A 6,797-nucleotide genomic window follows, 5' to 3' on the forward strand; every position below is an offset into this window, starting at 1 on the left:
GATAGGAACGAAAAAAGGGGCGAACGGTAAGTATTGGGCATGAAAAGCACACAAATGTTAATAGATTGTTTCACTAGTTTGTATTAATTGTGCTCCAACTTAGAGAATTTCGATTAAAACGTCTCTTGGACAGTATTAAATTAACGACCCGTTTTAAAGATTTGAAGAAAATTCGTCGAGCCGATTTCGAGAAATTAGCGGTTTGTTAAAAGAAGTCAAGAAGAACAAATGTCTTAAGATTATACGTTTACTATTGGGCCATTACGTCACCTCTTTGTACTGTTTTGACATGGACCCTCCTTTGATATTCTATCTGTAGGGGATAGAGTCCTCCCACGATGGATATCTTGACGAGTTTATTCGCGAGGAAACAGTGAAATCAATGGCGCCTTATGTGTCCCGGGTATGAAAAACTCGCAAATATTAATAGATGGTATAGTGTTTACTAATTGTAAGTAGTGAAGTGGGGCACTCTAGGGACAATGGGAATTGCCATTAAAAACACCCCTGGGTCACTCTGGGGACTATGTAAATTTAACATGGAGAAAAACCCTGGGTCACTCTAGGGACAATGGGAATTTAACATGGGGAATAGAGTTTGGGTCTGTCTAGGGACAAGGGAAATTGAACATGGGAATAGAGTTTGGGTCTGTCTAGGGACAAGGGGAATTTAACATTGGAGAAAAAAAAACTACTTTTGGGACAAGCGGAATTTAACATGGGATATTTTTTTTTTAAATTTAAAAAAAAGGGGTAGGCAATTGAAAGTCATTCTCTTTTCGAGAAATATGGGTGGCCCTGAAAAGGGCCTTTGGGTTTATGTTAATGTATCCATTAACATAAAGGGCATCTGCGGCATCTTCTTGTCCTCAAGCTGCGTCTTACTCGAGGGCCATAAATCAGTGTCCTCTTGAGGCAACCTTGTCTTTCTACGTACACTCTTCGTATCCACAGACTGGTGTCTGACTTGTCGACAACGGTCCACTTGGACCGGACATACATGAGCATGTCCGTCCTAAACATCATGGAAGACACAAGGGTGGATGATTCGACTGTGGTCCACATCTTGAAGCGACGAGAACAGGTGAATCAATGCAGTGAACTGCGCTTATTTATAGGTAGAGGAAGGATTGAAACGGATTGAGTTCATTCACCAATCCGAACACGCGTTACAAAATTCAGTCAGCCCGCATCCAATCCGAAGAGAGCAGTCTGTGACGTCACGTGGTCTATATAGATTCGCTAGCGCTTGTGTACAGTCAATCTATGCGACAGTGATTCAACATGACGGAAACTCAGAAAACGATTCACTGGGGTGCACCAGCAGGGGAGACTGCCCAAGGGAACCCGGACTTACTTTCAGAAGAGGTAAATTGGGATTTTGTGGATTTTCTTACCTCGCAAGAATTTGTTCCGGAACCTTCGTTACCTTCTTCATTACCGCAAGTGGAGAATTTTAGACAGAGACAGAAAGAAGAATTGGAGAAATTTATACAAATTTATAGCGGAACAAGCTTTTCTCCTACAGCAGCAGCAAGAAGAAGAGGTAAGAAAAAAACAACAGCAACAACAGCAAGAAGAAGTAGCAGCAAAGAAACAAGAGGGTGAAAATCAAACGGTCACGGTACTGTTGGACATTTTAGCGGAGTTAAGAAGTCTGAAACAAATGTATCAGACTTCTTTATTACGACCGGAGAGAATACGACCTTCCCGAGCTAAACATGTTAACCCTGTGACTAAGCCTACCGTACCACCCTTAGTGATTTCAACCCAATCATCATCATCAACATTACGCAGTCCAGAAGTAGGCCTTGGCCGTGGCAAAGGCTTAAGGCAGTTAAAGTTGATTGCTTAAACTCACCCCTACACCAAAAAAAGGCCTTTTTCAGGGCCACCCACATTTCTCGAAAAGAGATAGCCTTTCAATTTGCCAATAACTCATTTTACCCCCTATAGTACGTGTCTTTGTATGAGTGCGTGAGTGTACGTTCTTATTTTAAAATCAAAACTCAAAGACACTTACCTTATATAATTAATTTATTCTTTTATCCATTGTTACAATCCAATTCACAATTCACATCAGAACACTTTAAAAAAAGTTCATTGACTTCTTCTTTCTCCTTGTTTAGTCTCTCTGTTTTTTAAATTTCTTCACCGTCACAGGCTTTTCCTCTTCTTCTTCCTCACTTTCTTCCCTTCTTCTTTTCTTCTCCTGTTTCTTTTTCTTCACCTGTCTGCTTTCTTCCTCTGCAGAATCCCTCTCAACTTCTGAAGAATCCCTCTCTTCTTCTGAAGAATTCCTCTTTTCTTCTGACTCCTCTTGTTTCTTTTTTGGGCAATCTGGAGACCAGTGTCCTTTTTCTTGACAATAATAACAGGTATCTTGACTTTTGTCTTTTTTAGCCCCTTTTTTTCTTTTTTGACGGTCTGGACACTCTGAAGACCAATGCCCTTTCTTCTGACAGATATAGTCCGTCGGCTGGTCTGAAGACAATTTTCTAATGACCCCTCGCAAAGCTCTGATGAAACGTTCGATTTGGCTAGTCTCTTCCATCGCTGTGCTCGGCTTGAGAGTGAAATGAATAGTGAAGGACAAGACACACATCCTTTTATATACGCTGGTCTGCCATGACTATAAATTAGTCCATGGTGTTTAAACTTGAGTCATTTGACGTTTTGCAACCAAGATGAAACGATCCTATTCATTCGAGAAGAAAGAAGAAGAAGAAAGTAAGAGGCAGAAACGTGATCTGTCGCCTCGTACCAGAGCTGAAATCTTGGCAGTGATTTTGAAGAGGACATGAGTGAACCAGAATTTGAACCCTCTAAACCAAGTTCGCCACCCTTAGTCAACCCTGAAAAGTACTATTCCATTCGAGAGACGGAAAAGCGCTCCTCTAGAAAATTTAGAACCACGGCTTACAAATACACGGTGAAGTTTAAAGATTTCAAGGCTGAAGTACCGTTAGAGAAAGCAGAAGTGTTCATCACTGGGGTGTGGGATTCTTTGCTCACCACACTCAAGCGACAATGTCAACCCAAAGAAGACGATCGCTTGAGACTTTCCATACAACACGACGGTTTGAAATCCCGTTTGGATCGAGTTTAGCACCCCTGCAGAATTGACCGCTTCCAAAGTCATGGACAAGATTCAACACGTACAACAATCTAATGACCAGTTTGACATCACCGATGGAAAAGCCACACTGGACATGACCCACGTCTCTCCTCCTCAAGGGACTGGACGCAAAAAGATGTTATTGGTGGACGACCTTCACAACACCAAAACAAGTCTCGTCCGAATTAACAACCCTCAAGACCAGATGTGCTTAGCCCGTGCCATCGTGGTGGGACGAACCTATGCCAACAAGAACGACACGGTAGAATGGAAAAGAACCTGGGAGAACATTCGAAAATCGAACCGAGCCAAACAACGAAACGAAGCAGAACTCCTGTTACAACAAGCCGGACTGTCCAAAGACATACCCTGCGGCATTCCTGAGATGCAAAAATTGCAAGATGTCCTAGCTCCACTCTACACCTTGAAAGTGCACCCTCAAGAAGTGAGTGGGTCTCTGTTGTTTCGAGGCCAAGATTTTAAGGACGGAAAATACATTCATGTCTATTATCACGATGACCATTTCGATACCATTACCAGTATCACTGCATTCCTGGGATATGTTTATTATTGTGAGAAATGTGATTATGGTTTTAATAATCGAGAGCAACACAAGCATTGTGGATGGAAATGTTCAGGATGTTTGGCCTCTCCACCCTGTCTGAGCGAAGAACCAGTGCCTTGTTCAACTTGTCTGCGCACGTTTGTCGGCCCTACCTGTTACCAACAACATTTGAAGACGCAAGGTTCACAGAAGAAATGTGCTTATCAACTGCTGAGATTGTGCCCTACGTGTGGACAAGGCATACTTACCAATAATGCCAAGGCACACGTATGTCGGGGAAAGAAAAAATGTCACATTTGTCACCACATCGTGGACTTGGAACACCAATGCTACGTGCAAAAATACCAACCCCCACCAGAGAAAGAGGACGGTCACAAGAAGAAAGGCAATTTCCTCTTTTTCGATTTCGAATGCATGCAAGAGACCGGCATTCACATTCCTAATTTCTGCGTGGCTCATCGAGCGTGCGAGAAGTGCATTCAAGAACCTATCTTCAGTCATTGCCCTCACTGCAGCAAGATTCCTGGAGGACGTGAAAAAAATCTTTCGGGGACCGAGCACGCTAGCCGATTTCGCTAGACGGGTCTTAGACCCCATTGACAAGACGTGGAGCCAAGAGGACATCGAACGTTACGGAGATTGTCATCGTCATGCCACGGTGATGGCTCACAATTTCTCCGGTTACGATGGACAGTTTCTTTTGAGGTATTATACGGAACAAGGCATCCAACGTCCTAAAGTGACTTTGAACGGAGCCAAAATCATTTTCATGCAAGTGGGACAAGTACAGTTTAAAGATTCGATGAGCTATTTGGCCATGCCTTTGAGTCGAATGCCTAAAACGTTTGGAATGACAGAAATGGCTAAAGGGTACTTTCCACACTTTTTCAATACGGAAGCCAATCAACACGCCGTTCTACCCCATTTACCTGAGGCTTACTATTACGACCCCGACTACATGCGTACCGAACAACGAGAAGCTTTCTAAGCTTGGTACCAGGCTCACGCCTCGGACCCTTTCGACTTTCAGGAAGAAATGCTAAAGTATTGTCGTTCCGACGTGGACATTTTACAGCGTTGCTGTGGAAAATTTCTAGAACTGTTCATGGAACACGGAGGGGTCGATCCTTTGAAAGAAGCTTGCACCATTGCCAAAGCGTGTTCCTTAGTGTATCGACAACGATTCATGCCTGAAAACACCGTAGCTGTCATCAGTCCCCAAACGACCCACTATGTCAAACGTCAATACTCGGTCAAAGCCCTACGCTGGTTACATTACTTGTGCGACAAGGAAGACAAATGGATTCAGCATGCCCGCAACGGAGGGGGTGAAAAGACCATCGGAACGTATTCGGTAGATGGCTGGGACTTAGAAAACCCAAAGATCGTGTACGAGTTTAACGGTTGCTCATTTCACGGATGTCCCGTCTGTTACCCTGATCGTAGCACTAAAAATCAGTTTTTACAACGAACCATGGAAGACTTGTACCAGGACACTTGTCAGCGACGCCTAAAGTTAGAACAGCAAGGATACCAAGTGGTGGAAATGTGGGAACACGAGTACGATCACCGTATGAAAACCGATCCCGAGTTTAAACGCCTCGTGGAAAGTTACCAGTTCATGGACCCGCTGAACCCGAGGGATAGTTTGTACGGAGGAAGGACCAATGCCACCTGTTTGCTGTATCAAGCCGACGAAGAGAAAGGAGAAGAAATCAAATACTTGGACGTGTGTTCGCTGTATCCCTACGTGTGCAAATATTGTCGCTTTCCTGTAGGGCACTCGCAATTGTTAACGGAACACATCGACCTGAAAAACATTCGACAATACGAAGGCTTGATCAAGTGTAAAGTTTTGCCTCCCACGGACTTGTACCATCCCGTCTTACCTCACCATTGTCAAGGCAAACTGATGTTTCCATTGTGCCGTACTTGTGCCGAAACGTGCAACCAAGACCAACCTTGTCAGCACAGCCAGGAAGAACGTGCCTTGACGGGAACCTGGGTCAGCGTAGAATTGTTCAAAGCTCTGGACATGGGATACCAACTGTTAGAAGTGTACGAAATTTGCCACTTTCCCAAGACACAACAGTACCACAAGGGTGATCCCAGTCAGAAAGGCATTTTCGCCGACTACGTGGATGCCTTTTTGAAACTGAAGCAAGAAGTCAGCGGCTATCCGTCCTGGTGTCACACTTCCGAAGACCAAAAGACATTCAAAGAGAAATACTATGAACAAGAAGGCATCACTTTAGACCACATCGAGAAAAACGAAGGCAGGCGATCGTTTGCCAAAGTGATGTTAAATTGCTTGTTGGGTAAAATGGCACAACGACCGTGTTTACCCAAGACGGAATATTTAACCGAATCTTCCCGCTACTTCCAGATGATTCACGACAAAACCAAATACATGAAGCACGTGGACGTCGTTCGCGAGGATTTGATCTTGGTCAATTACGAAGAAGATCTGGACTTTGTACAAGACGACCCTTTTGGAAATGTCATCATTGCGGCTTACGTGACAGCCCATGCTCGCTTAAAATTGTACGAAGCTTTAGAACTGTTAGGGGAACGCGTCCTGTAATTTGACACGGACAGCTGCATTTACATCCATCACCCGAGTCAACATCACCCTAACATCGAAGGAGACCGTTTAGGAGCCTGGACAGACGAGCATCCCGACGACAAGATTCTAAGTTTCGTCAGTGGCGGTCCCAAAAATTACAGCTACGAATACCGGGACCCACAAGGAGAAGTGCATACGACGTGCAAAGTGAAAGGACTGACTCTGAATTATCGTACCAGTCGTGTGGTCAACTTTGGGGTATTGAAAGAAGCCTTGCAATCGGGAGAGGATGCAAACTTTAAAGATACCACCTATCAACCGAACAAGATTGTACGTTTATCCACTCACCACATCGTCAGTCGGCCCTTGGAAAAAGTCTATCAAATCGTGTACCAGAAGCGAGTTCGACTTCCCAATCATTTCACCTTACCGTATGGACACGTCGGTATTGGTCTGTATATAAAAAGGAACCCTAGGCAAGATCGATAGTTCATTGTGACTACCAAGACCAAGCGAACAAGATGAATACTTTGAAAGAGACATCGTTC

The sequence above is a fragment of the Sinohyriopsis cumingii genome, chromosome 3 (assembly GCF_028554795.1).
Source record: "Sinohyriopsis cumingii isolate HCF-2022 chromosome 3, ASM2855479v2, whole genome shotgun sequence".
NCBI lineage: Eukaryota > Metazoa > Mollusca > Bivalvia > Unionida > Unionidae > Sinohyriopsis > Sinohyriopsis cumingii.